This window comes from Phyllobates terribilis, unplaced genomic scaffold, assembly GCF_046119375.1.
Source record: "Phyllobates terribilis strain yellow unplaced genomic scaffold, ASM4611937v1 Scaffold_318__1_contigs__length_2195899, whole genome shotgun sequence".
Lineage (NCBI taxonomy): Eukaryota > Metazoa > Chordata > Amphibia > Anura > Dendrobatidae > Phyllobates > Phyllobates terribilis.
This window is the reverse complement of record NW_027363078.1, coordinates 647,597-663,042: the sequence shown is the minus strand read 5'-3', so window position 1 is coordinate 663,042 and position 15,446 is coordinate 647,597.

The following is a 15,446-nucleotide window of genomic DNA, read 5'->3' as shown; positions in this document are numbered from 1 at the left end:
GGGCAACAAAATTAATAAAGGGAATGGAGGGACTGCAATACCCAGAGAGGTTGGCAAAACTAGGACTATTCAACCTGGAAAAGAGAAGGTTGAGGGGGGACATAATAAATGTGTACAAATATGTTAGGGGACAGTATAGAGACCTTGCCCGGGATTTGTTCAAAAGGAGGGATATTACGGTAACAAGAGGGCATTCACTAAGACTGGAAGAGAAAAGGTTCCAGCACCAGCATAGGAAGGGGTTCTTTACGGTAAGAGCAGTGAGAATATGGAATTCACTGAGTGAGGAGACGGTAATGTCGGATTCACTACACCAGTTCAAGCGGGGACTGGATGCTTTTCTAGATACCAGGCAGATATCTGCATATACTTAAAAATAGAATAAAATAGTAGGTTGATACAGGGATTTATTCTGACTGCTGGTTTCAGAGTCGGGAGGGAATTTTTCCTCAGGTGAAGATTGGCCAAATCATTTGGGGTTTTTGCCCTCCTCTGGATCAACTTTAGCAATTACAGAACTAACAGGTCGAACTTGTTGGACGCAAGTCTTTATTCGGCTTTACAAACTATGGTACTATGTAGCAGGTGAGCGCTCCCAGGTGAGCGGGCAAGAGTCTCTGGACAGGCTGGCAGGTATCAGGCAAGTATCTGGCAGGTACTTCCTGATCCGCAGGCGGACTGATCCATAGACAGACTGGCAGGTGCTGGTAGGCAGACTGTCGGACCATAGGATATCAGGCAGGTATCAGGCAGGTATCAGGCAGGTATCAGGCAGGTATCAGGCAGGTATCGGGCAGGTATCAGGCAGGTATCGGGCAGGAATCTGGCAGGTGACTGGCAGGTAACTGGTAACGGGACCTGAGGGCTGAAGCAGAGTTGAAAGGCTTTGCAACAACATTGCTTGGGCACCTCCATTTTGGAGGAGGCGCCTTATATATGGTGAGGTCCTCCGGCCATTGGCCGGGGACTCCTTAGGACGGCTCGCGCGGCCCCTTTAAGAGAGGGGGGGAGCGCGCGCGCGCGCACCCTAAGCACAGAGGCCGGGAAGCAGCGCGCGCTGCCAGCAGAGCGGGAGGAAGACGCCGGGCACGGAGCGGAGAGGTGAGGGGAACGGCGTCCCTGCCTAGCAGGAGGCAGGGACGCCGACGCTACACAATCATATGGCCTATGAGGTGGCAATGCTCTGCTTCCTTTTTACCGAAGACGTCAGCATAGGGCCAGTAAGGAGCCGGAAGACCGGGCAAATTAGCTGGGGTAGGTGGTGGACGAACCGGAACCAGGCAGGTCTTATGGCAGGCCGGCCCCCACCGGAGTACTTCACCGGAATGCCAGTTCAACACGGGTTCATGTGTCTGGAGCCAAGGTAGGCCTAGCAATAGGGAGTGGGAGAGTCCGGGTAGCACATGGAAGGAGATTACCTCAGAGTGCCGCATTCCCACCTGCAGGGTTATGGGTTCCGTGACGAGCAGGATGGTCACCGGAAGGAGTCCTCCATCCACGGAGGCGACTGACAATGGTTCAGCCAGAGACTTGGTGGGAATACGGTATTTCTCAACCAGGAACTGGGAGATGAGGTTTCCAGCGGATCCAGAATCCAGGTGGGCGAGTTCAAAGTGACGGTTCTCTCCCCAGGAGATAGAGACAGACAAAGTCAGGGATGGAGAGGACTTACTTTTGTCTAGGGCGACCTCTCCGAGCGGTCCTAGACACTGGAGTTTCCCGGCCTCTCCGGGCAGGAACGGATCAGGTGCTCCTTACTGCCACAATAGAAGCAGCTCCCCTCGGCTCGGCGTGACTCTTGGCGAGATTTGACCATCTTGGTCTGGTCGATCTGCATGGGCTCAGGAGAGTGCGCCCGGGGAGTGACAGAAGAGGAGACAGGTCTCTGGAAAGTAGGAGCGAGGCGGGGAAACCTTCTCTCACGGGTGGTCTCTTTGGTGCGCTCTTGAAACCGGATGTCATCCAGGGTGGTAGGAATGTCCCGACCGGCGAGCCCATCTTTAATCCGACCGGAAAGACCCTCCCAGAAGACGGACACCAGGGCTTCGTTATCCCAGGCAAGCTCAGAAGCGAGGGTGCGGAACCGTATGGCATATTGGCCCACGGTGAGACTCCCTTGGTGGAGACGTAGCAGAGAGGAGGCTGATGAGGTCTTACGTCCCGGTTCATCGAAGACTCTCCGGAAAGCAGTGAGGACACCAGGGGGTCCCCTCTCTCCCACAGGGGGTTAAGCCATGCCAGTTCCTCCCCAGTGAGATGGGACATGATGAATGCCACTTTGGCCCGGTCGGAGATAAACTGATGAGCCAAGAGTTCAAAGTGCAGGGTGCACTGGTTTATGAAGCCCCGAAACGAGGAGGTGCAGAAAGCCGGGGTCCGGGGCAGGATGCCATGGTATTGGTGGGCAGCGGCGCTGCCGGGGTGCGAGTCGTGCCACTAGCGGTGGTTACTGGTGGAGCAGTCAGTGTGTCCAGGCGGGAGTTGACACTCCGCAGGTGGTTCAGGATGGACTCCTGTTGGAATCTCTGACTGGAGACTTCATGGTATAGGTCAGAGAGCGAGGGAGCTTGGGTGCCACCGGGTTCCATGGCCCGAGCAAACTGTTACGGGTCCGGGTGGTGGAACCTCTGTGCCGAGGTGCAAGGAGGGACCCAGAGGGGCGTGACTAAGTATCAACCCGAACAGACCCTGGTCGTACGGCGGCAAACGACACCGTGACCAGGGAGGATCTGGGCTGAGGGACCAGGTGCTACTCTGGGGACGACCTTGTAAGAGAGAAGGTGGCTCCCACGGGTCAGATGGCTTGGACTGACCGGTATGGCGGACGGACACGGCAAGCAGGCAGAAGTCTCTGGTGGCAGACAGGTGGTCACGGTACGTGACGGCAGAGCAGGAAGTAGTCTCTGGTTTTACCAGGCAGGTGGTCACAGCAAGTGACGGCAGAGCCTCCAGGCAGGCTGGCAGGAAACAGGCGGGCGCTCCCGGGTGAGCGGGCAGACCGACTAGGCAGGAAACAGGCATGTAACAGGTGAGCGCTCCCAGGTGAGTGGACTGGCAGACAGGGCAGGTAACAGGCGGATGCTCCCAGGTGAGCGGACTGGCAGACAGTGCAGGTAACAGGCAGGTAACAGGTGAGCGCTCCAGGTGAGCAGGCTGGCAGGCTCGGCAGGTAACGGGCAGAAAACAGGCTGGCAGGCAGGACGAGGAGTCAGGCTAGCAGCTTGACCTGAGGGCTGAAGCAGAGATCAGACACTGTGCAACAACTTTGTTCGGGCACCTCCATTTTGGAGGAGGTGCCTTATATATGGGAGGTCCTCCGGCAATTGGCCGGGGACTCCTTAGGACAACGCGCGCGGTCCCTTTAAGAGAGGGGGAGCGCGCGCGCGCCCTAAGCACATTGCCGGGGAAGGAGCGCGCGCCGGCAGCAGCGGGGGGAGAAGCGCTGGAGGACGCCGCGCCAGGAGCGGGAAGGTGAGAGGGACGGCGTCTCGGCCTAGCAAGGGGCAGAGACGCCGATGCTACACAGCTATCTGTTGGAGCAAGAACACAACTTCTCCAAAACAGTTACCAACAATGTTAGTGCCAAGTACCATATACGGATTGGTGTCATCAGGATTAGTCTCTACTACAATTAGCCCCTGGTCCTTCAGCTCCACTCTCCCCACCTTTACAGTCACATTCTTAATCCTGATTAGGTTAAGGGGGAGTCCGTTTGAGGCATAAACAGAAAGATTTGGAGCTGGCGGACGTAGGTCGTCCATGGACCAGAACCTCTTGTAGAGGATGTCAGGCATGATGGTTACCTGAGATCCTGTGTCCAGCAGAGCGTGCGTCGGGATCCCGTCCAACACAATGGACAGGAAAGGTCTTCCTCCGATGAACCTGTTGTACGAGTCTGATGGGCCTGGTGAGTTTACTCCTGGGTGTCGGCCCTCGGTCCCAGGGTTTTCTCGTTTAAAGGACAATTCTGGGCGGTGTGTCCGGTCTTGCGGCAGCGGTAGCAGGTAGGGTCCTTTTGTGGACGGCGCTGGTCACTGGTCCTCATAGAGGGTGGTGTTGGCCTCCTCCTCTTTCGCATCCAGGGGACATCCTCAAGGCTATCGGCTAACAGGATTTTCCCTCCTTCCTCGGGCTCCGTCCGCAGCTGCAGGGCACTCAGTACAGTAGTCAGGGTTTTGCTCAACTGGCGCACTTCAGAGCGCAGACTGTCCAGCTCTCTAGGGGACGTTGCTGGAACCTTAGCTTCAGCAGCCACTGGGGAAAAGGTGGCAGTAGCAGGCACTGGGGTAGCCCCACCCTGGTAACATTGGATGGCATTTGTTTCCAGGGGCTGCAGTCCTTTTATAGCCATGTCCTTAAGATTGTCAAAGGTGGCATCTGGATGATCCAGGGACCATCAACGCACTGTCCTGCTCTCCCCTGGAGACCTCAGTCCCCGGACAAACTGGTCCTTTTGCATTTTATTTTCATTTTCGATGCTGGTCGGACTAACCTGTTTCAGAGCCCGCAGGGCCCCCTGTAGACGCCAGGCATAGTCCCTAACATTGTGCTCCGGCTGTTGAGAACAGCTGTAGAACCTCATCCGGAGGTCCGCCTCAGTAAGATCCTCAAAAACAGCCTGTAGCTTTTGAAAGATTGCGGACACTGACTCCTGGTCTGCGGCCGACCATGTTTCCACTTCTCATTTCGCAGCTCCGGTCAGCTGTCCTAATACTACAGCGGCCCTTTGCTGGCTTGTCATAGAGTATATGTCCAAGATACCACATATCTTCCGTTTGAACCCAGACAGGGTATCTGGTTTGCCGTTGTACTGGGGAAGCCACTTTGCTCCAAGGATGTACAGTAAAGTCATGGGAATGACAGGAGTTACAGGCGCTGCTGCTGAAGTGGCCGCTTCGGCCTGCCCGGCGTCGGGTGCAGGTTGAACATCAGGGACGTTGGCCGGTATTCCGGCGTTGTGCTGTTAGTCGGACATTCTGGCGCCCCCCCTAGCTAACCGTGGCCTACCTTCTAGTTTTTCGTCCGGCAGGCCGCAGCTCCGCAGGTGACGGTCGTCTTCAGGACCTTGCGTCGCTTGCGTCCTACGTCAGAGCGTTCAGCGACGCTCCTTACAGGACCTGGCGCTTCCCAGTTTGACGTCAAGGCGTGGGGCGTGTCCGGGGCTTCACGCTCTTTTACAGGTACGCCCCTCTGTTTCCCGCTGTTACGCCCTTCTTCTCGCTTGGCAGCCCAACAATAGCGGCAATCTTCACCACAGTCAATTATACAGTTCACTTCAATAAAGGCGCACAGTACCCGGTGGCAACGGGCACAACACTCCGTCGTTGCAGCGGGCACGCGGTCCTGTTCGTGACGCCAGGAAGAGGATGACTAGCCCAGGGGGATGGGGATAACTCGGTACCCGGGCCTTTGCCTTTAGGGATGTCGCGGTGGTCGGCTCCCGGAACCGTACCCTGGGGTCACTCTTTAAAAGGGTGGATATTATACTGGGGTAATAGGTCTGTTATTTTTATGAAAGTTTGTGACGCCACCTGTGGCTTCTGGTGAGAATCACCAGCGCTGCGCAGTCCACTGAGGCCGATGATAAGGCAGCTGGTTGGTATAGCTCCCCACAGGTGGAGCTAGGCCTCAGGGCAGTGTATGGATGGGGGGGGATGCAGGACAGGCGAGACCCAGCCGGGTCAGAGCAAGAACAGGGACAGACACGATAGTCACTTCAGTAGCTTTTACTGATGGAAATTCAGGCACATCCCGGAGCACTGTAGGGTGAAGGGTGCATATCAGGATCCTCCCCAATGAGCGGGTGTAGGGCCTCCTGCTTCTTGCCTCTGCGTAGTAAGTTTCTGACCTGCCTGGAGCTAGGCCTAACTTTGTCTCTGTCCTGCGCTGACTGACCCTGTGGTAGGGCCTTCTCTTGGAATACACGCTCCTCAGCTTGCCGGGCCTGTGTGTTTCCCGGCTCTGTTACGTATCAGCACTTCAGCGATCCTGGGACCTGTAGTTCTCCAGGGATTCCGGTTATGCCTTACTGGGTCGTAGAGATCCCGGTAAGCTCGGACCCGGTGTTCGGTGATGCTTCGGGGTGAGCTGGTTAGGCTCCTCTGCCCCCTACGTACTAACTCTCCACTCGCCTTCGGCCTACTCGGGCCCTCACTAGGCTATACACACTAACGGCAGCTTGCCGTGCTTCACCGATCTTACGGTGCCGGCACACCTTAAGCTCTAACTGAGCTACAACTGACCTGAGCTCGACTCTGTATTCAGACCTGACTTGCTGAACTCTCCAGAGGAACTGCTGAATCACTGAGCTCCACTGCAGACTGACCTCTCTTTGGCTCATCTTCTGCAGGAACTGAACTGCTGGGCTCCACCTTCCCTATTTATTTCCCTAATGGGCTCCCTCTGCTGGTCTGAGGTGGAAGGCGGAGATGTGTGAATGTTTATGGGGGCCTCTTGTGGAGGAATCCATCAATGCACACTTCTAGGATCTGTGATACCAAGCGCAGCTGGGCGTCACAGGGGGGTCTCTTGCCATTACACAGGACGAGGTCTGTGTGTAAACCAGCTACTGATGTAGACCCAAGGAGAGACCCGGACACATGGTGATCATGACACACATGCTGGACACAGACAGACGCAATCTACCAGCCAGGATCTCAGGAAAAGATGGGTGAATCTCAACTATTAAGCTAATTATGGACAAATGGACAATCACTCTAACTATTTAATTATTTTATGTAATCATTCTTTTTAATGGACAATCCAAGAATAAATTGATACATTTTTTTCATAAGAAAATAGTCTTTGATTAATCACATCTGATAAGAAGTCCTCGATAGAGAAAAATATACAGGAATAAGTATTTTTTTACAATGGAGCAGCATGGGGGCCAATATACTGTATGTAGCAGCATTACAAGGGGCCAATATACTGTATGGAGCAGCAAGGGGCCAATATACTGTATGGAGCAGCAAGGGGCCAATATACTGTATGGCGCAGCATTACAAGGGCCAATATACTGTATGGAGCAGCAAGGGGCCAATATGCTGTATGGCGCAGCATTACAAGGGGCCAATATACTGTATGGCGCAGCAAGGGGCCAATATACTGTATGGCGCAGCAAGGGGCCAATATACTGTATGGAGCAGCAAGGGGCCAATATACTGTATGGAGCAGCAAGGGGCCAATATACTGTATGGAGCAGCAAGGGGCCAATATACTGTATGGAGCAGCATGGGGCCAATATACTGTATGGAGCAGCATGGGGCCAATATACTGTATGGAGCAGCATGGGGCCAATATACTGTATGGAGCAGCATGGGGCCAATATACTGTATGGAGCAGCATGGGGCCAATATACTGTATGGAGCAGCATTACAAAGGCCAATATACTGTATGGAGCAGCAAGGGGCCAATATACTGTATGGAGCAGCATGGGGCCAATATACTGTATGGAGCAGCATGGGGCCAATATACTGTATGGAGCAGCATGGGGGCCAATATACTGTATGGAGCAGCATGGGCCAATATACTGTATGGAGCAGCAAGGGGCCAATATACTGTATGGAGCAGCATGGGGCCAATATACTGTATGGAGCAGCATGGGCCAATATACTGTATGGAGCTGCATTTGGCCAATATACTGTATGGAGCAGCATGGGGCCAATATACTGTATGGAGCAGCATGGGCCCAATATACTGTATGGAGCAGCAATTGGCCAATATACTGTATGGAGCAGCATGGGGCCAATATACTGTATGGAGCAGCATGGGCCCAATATACTGTATGGAGCAGCATTTGGCCAATATACTGTATGGATCAGCATTACAAGGGGCCAATATACTGGATGGAGCAGCATTTGGCCAATATACTGTATGGAGCAGCATGGGCTCAATATACTGTATGGAGCAGCATTTGGCCAATATACTGTATGGAGCAGCATGGAGCCCATATACTGTATGGAGCAGCATGGAGCCCATATACTGTATGGAGCAGCATGGAGCCCATATACTGTATGGAAAAAAGAGAGGGGTCGCTCACTGGTCTATTCGGGTGCTATGAAGAAAGAAGTAATCTCAATTGCAAAAAGAACTTCGGCACTCCATACATGAATATATAAGAAATATTGTATCTAGACAAATATCACTTTGAAAAATGAAGGTTTTTTGCACATAATTTGGCCAATTTATGTGTGCCCATCAACCATGACAAGGTCACCTTCGTATGATGGGAAACTACGCTACGCTACCACTGGATATGCCACTCTTGGGCTGTAAGCCTGTATGGACAATATGTCTTTGCTTGGGCTTTTAACCTACAATGTATGGGCTGGTAGAGCTAGTTAAAACCACCTGTGACTGAATTGGAGGGACACATGGTCAGAAAAAAGGCTGTCAAACTTCTAATAGTGTGAACACGTACCTGCTGCAATGTTCCAGGAGCGGGATCCCAAAAATGATTAACCCCTTTACCCCCGAGGGTGGTTTGCACGTTAATGACCAGGCCAATTTTTACAATTCTGACCACTGTCACTTTATGAGGTAATTACTCTGGAGCTTCAACGGATCTCGCTGATTCTGAGAATGTTTTTTCGTGACATATTGTACTTTATGATTGTGGTAAAATTTCTTCGATATAACTTGCGTTTATTTGTGCAAAAAATGGAAATTTGGTGAAAATTTTGCAATTTTCAAAATTTGAATTTTTATGGCCTTAAATCAGAGCGATATGTCACACAAATAGTTAATAAATAACATTTCCCACATGTCTACTTTACATCAGCACAATTTTGGAACCAACATTTTTTTTTTGTTAGGGAGCTATAAGGGTTAAAAGTTGACCAGCGATTTCTCATTTTTCCAACAAAATTTACAAAACCATTTTTTTAGGGACCACATCACATTTGAAGTCACTTTGAGGGGTCTTTATGACAGAAAATACCCAAAAGTGACACCATTCTAAAAACTGCACCCCTCAAGGTGCTCAAAACCACATTCAAGAACTTTATTAACCCTTCAGGTGCTTCACAGGAATTTTTGGAATGTGGAAGGAAAAAATGAACATTTAACTTTTTTCACAAAAATGTTACTTTAGACCCAATTTTTTTTATTTTCACAGGGGTAACAAGAAAAAATGGACCCCAAAATTTGTTGTGCAATTTCCCCTGGGCACGCAGATACCCCATATGTGGGGAAAAAGCACTGTTTGGGCGCACGGCAGGGCTCGGAAGGGAAGGAGCGCCATTTGACCTTTTGATTGTAAAATTTGCTTGAATAATTAGCGGACACCATGTTGCGTTTGGAGAGCTCCTGTGTGCCTAAACATTGGAGCTCCCCCACAAGTGACCCCATTTTGGAAACTAGACCACCCAAGGCACCTATCTAGATGCATAGTGAGCACTTGGAACCCCCAGGTGCTTCACAAATTGATTCGTAAAAATGAAAAAGTGTTTTTTTTTTCCACTTTTTCATTTTTACGAATCAATTAGTTTCCCATCATACGAAGGTGACCTTGTCGTGGTTGATGGGCACACATAAATTGGCCAAATTATGCGCAAAAAACCTTCATTTTTCAAAGTGACATTTGTCTAGATACAATATTTCTTATATATTCATGTATGGAGTGCCGAAGTTCTTTTTGCAATTAATATACTGTATGGAGCAGCAAGGGGCCAATATACTGTATGGAGCAGCATGGGGCCAATATACTGTATGGAGCAGCATGGGGCCAATATATTGTATAGAGCAGCATTATATGGGGACAATATACTGTATGAAGCAGCATTTGGCCAATACACTATATGGAGCAGCATGGGGCCAATATACTGTATGGAACAGCATCTGCCCAATATACTGTATGGAGCAGCATGGGGTCAATATACTGTATGGAGCAGCATGGGATCAATATACTGTATGGAGCAGCATGGGGTCAATATACTGTATGGAGCAGCATGGGGCCCATATACTGTATGGAGCAGCATGGGGCCCATATACTGTATGGAGCAGCATGGGGCCCATATACTGTATGGATCAGCATTACATGAGGCCAATTTACTGTATGGAGCAGCATGGGGCCAATATACTGTATGGAGCAGCATTACATAGGGGCCAATATACTGTATGAAGCAACATGGGGCCAATATACTATATGGAGCAGCATCATATGGGGCTAATATATTGTATAGATCAGCATTACAAGGGGCCAATATACTGTATGGAGCCGCATGGGGCCAATATACTGTATGGAGCAGCATGGGGCCAATATACTGTATGGAGCAGCATGGGGCCAATATACTGTATGGAGCAGTATAGGGCCCATATACTGTATGGAGCAGCATTACATGGGGCCAATATACTGTATGGAGCAGCATGGGGCCAATATACTGTATGGAGCAGCATTACATGGGGGCCAATATACTGTATGAAGCAGCATGGGGTCAATATCCTGTATGGAGCAGCATGGGGTCAATATCCTGTATGGAGCAGCATGGGGTCAATATCCTGTATGGAGCAGCATGGGGCCAATATACTGTATGGAGCAGCATGGGGCCAATATGCTGTATGAAGCAGCATGGGGCCAATATACTATATGGAGCAGCATCATATGGGGCCAATATACTGTATGGAGCAGCATTATATGGGGCCCATAATTCTGTATGGAGTTGGTCACTGTATCACCTGTATATACCTGTATTACAGCATATACGGGTATTCTGTATATGCTGTAATGTCACCGGTGATACCTGTATTACCTGTATACTATATACAGAGCTCCTGTTTATAATGCCACCAGTGATAATATTAGTGTTATTAGTATTGTGTTTTTTATTAATGATCAATTGTGTTATTCGGTCACTATGTGGTGGTAATATATGATCTGGTCATGGTGTGACGGTATTATTCAGTCACTATGTGGAGGTAATATGTGGTCTTGTCATGGTGTGACTGTATTAATCGCCTGTATGTGGTATTCAGTCACTATCTGGTCTGGTCATAGTGTGGCGGTATTTGTCCCTTGTATGTGGTATTATTCGGTCACAATGTGGTGTTACTATGTAGTCTGGTCACAGTGTGGCAGTATTTATCCCTTGTATGTGGTGGTACTGCTCTTGGTATAGTGGACTGTGCTGTGCATGGCGGCCATTCGTCCTTTCTGATATCAATAAGGGGAAGATTCTTGATTTACAATAGAGATTAAATACTTGGATGTTTAACCCCTCCCTGTCCTGTGACCAGGGCCGGCGTCAGCACCCGGCGCACCCGGGCAAGTGCCGGGGCCCTGAGCAGGCAGAGGGGCCCACTGGCAGTCACGCACCCCACTGGGCTATGGGTGGAGGAGAGCGGTGTCAGCGCCCGCCCTTCTTCCCCGCTTGCTCAGGGCCCCGGCAGCGGGATACTTACCTTTCCCCGTGCCTCCGCAGATCCGCTGTCTTCCTGCTCTGTGCTCCCTGTGACATCTCAGGTCAGAGGGCGCGGTGACGTCTTTCCACCGCGCCGTCCCCCTGAGCCGTCACAGGGAGTGCAGAGCGGGAAGACACCGACAACGCTGGAGTCCGGACCCGAGCAGCTGCAGCAGGTAGCAGGTGAGGAGGAGGGAGGTGAGTATTTGATTTTTTTTTTTTTTTTTTTTTAATGTATGGAGGCATGGGGCATTATATGGGGGAGGGGGGGGGTGACAGCCTGCATGGGGCATTATGGAGAGAGGGGGTGACAGCCTGCATGGGGCATTATGGAGAGAGGGGGTGACAGCCTGCATGGGGCATTATGGAGAGAGGGGGTGACAGCCTGCATGGGGCATTATGGAGAGAGGGGGTGACAGCCTGCATGGGGCATTATAAGGGGGGGAACTGCCTGCATGGGGCATTATAAGGGGGGGGACAGACTGCATAGTGCATTATGTGGGGGGAATAGCCTGCATGGAGCATTATAAGGGCGGGCAGCCTGTATGGGGCATTATGTGGGGGTTAACAGCCTGCATGGAGCATTATAAGGGGGGGGCAGCCTGTATGGGGCATTATGTGGCGGGTAACAGCCTGCATGCAGCATTATATGGGGACCAGTATCCTGTATGGATCGTTATATGGGGGCCAGTATCCTGTATGGAGCTTTATAAGGGGGCCAGTATCCTGTATGGAGCGTTATATGGGGGCCAGTATTCTGTATGGAGTCTTATATGGGGGCCAGTATTCCGTATGGAGCCTTATATGGGGGCCAGTATTCCGTATGGGGCCTTATATGTGGCCCAGTATTCCGTATGGGGCCTTATATGGGGCCCAGTATTCCGTATAGGGCCTTATATGGGGCCCAGTATTCCGTATGGGGCCTTATATGGGGCCCAGTATTCCGTATGGGGCCTTATATGGGGGCCAGTATTCCGTATGGGGCCTTATATGGGGCCCAGTATTCCGTATGGGGCCTTATATGGGGGCCAGTATTCCGTATGGGGCCTTATATGGGGGCCAGTATTCCGTATGGGGCCTTATATGGGGCCCAGTATTCCGTATGGGGCCTTATATGGGGCCCAGTATTCCGTATGGGGCCTTATATGGGGCCCAGTATTCCGTATGGGGCCTTATATGGGGCCCAGTATTCCGTATGGGGCCTTATATGGGGCCCAGTATTCCGTATGGGGCCTTATATGGGGCCCAGTATTCCGTATGGGGCCTTATATGGGGCCCAGTATTCCGTATGGGGCCTTATATGGGGCCCAGTATTCCGTATGGGGCCTTATATGGGGCCCAGTATTCCGTATGGGGCCTTATATGGGGCCCAGTATTCCGTATGGGGCCTTATATGGGGGCCAGTATTCCGTATGGGGCCTTATATGGGGGCCAGTATTCCGTATGGGGCCTTATATGGGGGCCAGTATTCCGTATGGGGCCTTATATGGGGGCCAGTATTCCGTATGGGGCCTTATATGGGGGCCAGTATTCCGTATGGGGCCTTATATGGGGGCCAGTATTCCGTATGGGGCCTTATATGGGGGCCAGTATTCCGTATGGGGCCCAGTATTCCGTATGGGGCCTTATATGGGGCCCAGTATTCCGTATGGGGCCTTATATGGGGGCCAGTATTCCGTATGGGGCCTTATATGGGGCCCAGTATTCCGTATGGGGCCTTATATGGGGCCCAGTATTCCGTATGGGGCCTTATATGGGGCCCAGTATTCCGTATGGGGCCTTATATGGGGCCCAGTATTCCGTATGGGGCCTTATATGGGGGCCAGTATGGAGTGTGTGGAGCGATTCACCCGTTTCTGAGCTTTTGTAGAATTTACAATAGATATCGCTCATGTAATGTAAGAAGTGAAATCTTTGCATTGTACTATATAATATATATATATATATTTCTCTGCGGTATCTGTGCATCATGAATCCTGGTATGTATTAAAGGGGCCCACTGAGACTCTTTCGCCCGGGGCCCAGAAAAACCTGGAGCCGGCCCTGCCTGTGACTATTACACAGTAGCAAATATGCACTTACAGGTGTTCTATGGTGAAAACAAGTAATTGCCTATCCTAAGGCCCCGTTCACACAATCATTATTTGGCCAGTATTTTACGTCAGTGTAGATCGGTGATGATTTGTTTTCATCAAAGAACCCTTTAATGCAAACTACCGTAATTGTACATCCCAGTTATGGTGGTGCACAGTAGATGTGCAGGAGCCGCCTGTGATTTACAGTCGATGCTCCACTATAACGGGAATAACGGCTAACAGGTATTTGCATATAGCTGTAGGGTGGGCCCCTAGAGTCAATTTTCCCCCTGGGCCCCAGACACCTCAGTCTGATCCTGGATATAGTACAATGCCAAAGATGTCACTCCTTCCATTACATGAGTGATATCTATTGTAAATTCTACAATAGCTCAGAAACCGGTGAATCCTCGCAGCGCACAGTGCAGACCGGACAGAATTCATCATCTTTCCGCCATCTCATTCTCCCCCCCCCCATCTGACCTATCCATCAACGTCAATGGCTGCCCACTCTCCCCAGTCCCTCAAGCTCGCTGCCTCGGGGTAACCCTGGACTCTGATCTCTCTTTCAAACCACATATCCAAGCCCTTTCCACTTCCTGCCGACTCCAACTCAAAAATATCTCCCGGATCCGCACATTCCTCAACCATGAATCTGCAAAAACACTAGTGATTGCCCTCATCATCTTCCGCCTCAACTACTGCAACCTCCTGCTCTGTGGCCTCCCTTCCAACACTCTCGCACCCCTCCAATCTATACTGAACTCTGCTGCCCGACTAACCCACCTGTCCCCCCGCTATTTCCCGGCCTCTCCTCTCTATCAATCTCTTCACTGGCTCCCCATTGCCCTGAGACTCCAGCTCAAAACCTTAACCATGGCATACAAAGCCATCCACAACCTGTCTCCTCCATACATCTGTGACCTAGTCTCCCAGTACATACCTGCACGCAGCCTCCAATCCTCACAAGATCTCCTGCTCTACTCCTGTGTTATCTCCTCTCCCCACAATCGTATACAAGATTTCTCCACATAGACATAGTCCTCAATACAGAATAATGGGCCCCACATAGTCCTCCATACAGTATAATGGGCCCCACATAGTCCTCCATACAGTATAATGGGCCCCACATAGTCCTCCATACAGTATAATGGGCCCCACATAGTCCTCCATACAGAATAATGGGCCCACCTAGTCCTCCATACAGTATTATGGGCCCCATATATTGCTCCATACAGAATAATGGACCCCTTGTAATGCTCCATACAGAATAATGGACCCCATATAATGCTCCATATAGGATACTGGCCCCCATAAAATGCTCCATGCAGAATACTGGCCCCCATATAATGCTCCGTGCATCCTGGGCCCCCATATAATGCCCCATGCCTCCATACATAAAAAAATAAATAAAATGCTTACCTCACCTGCTGCCACTGCTCTCATCACTGCCGCTGCTCAGCTCTGGACCTCTCAGCGTCGCCGGCATCTGCCTGTGACGGCTCAGGAGAGAGCACGGTGGAAAGACGTCATCACGCCCTCTGACCTGAGACGTCACAGTGCAGCAGCCGCGAAAATACAGGACCTGCTGCGGAGGCACAGGGAGGGGTAAGTATTGTGCCGGGGCCCTGAGCAAAGGGGAAGGGGGGTGGGGCGCTGGTACCGCTCTCCTCCACTCACAGGTCCCATAGCGCTCCGGTGTGCACGCCGGCGAGTGCCCCCCCCCCCGTCTGCTCAGGGCCCCGGCACTTGCCCCGGTGCTGACGCCGGGCCTGGGTGCAATAGTCTGGACTCCCAGAAATAGGAGTGACGCTTTTCACTGGTCATAATAGGAGCGATGCTCTGCACTCCCAGATATAGGTGCGATGCTCTGCATTGGCAGTAATAAAAGCAATGCTCTGCACTGGCAGTACTAGGAGCGATCCTTTTGAAAGTACATTGAGCTGTAGATTGGATTGCTGCTAAAGGGAAG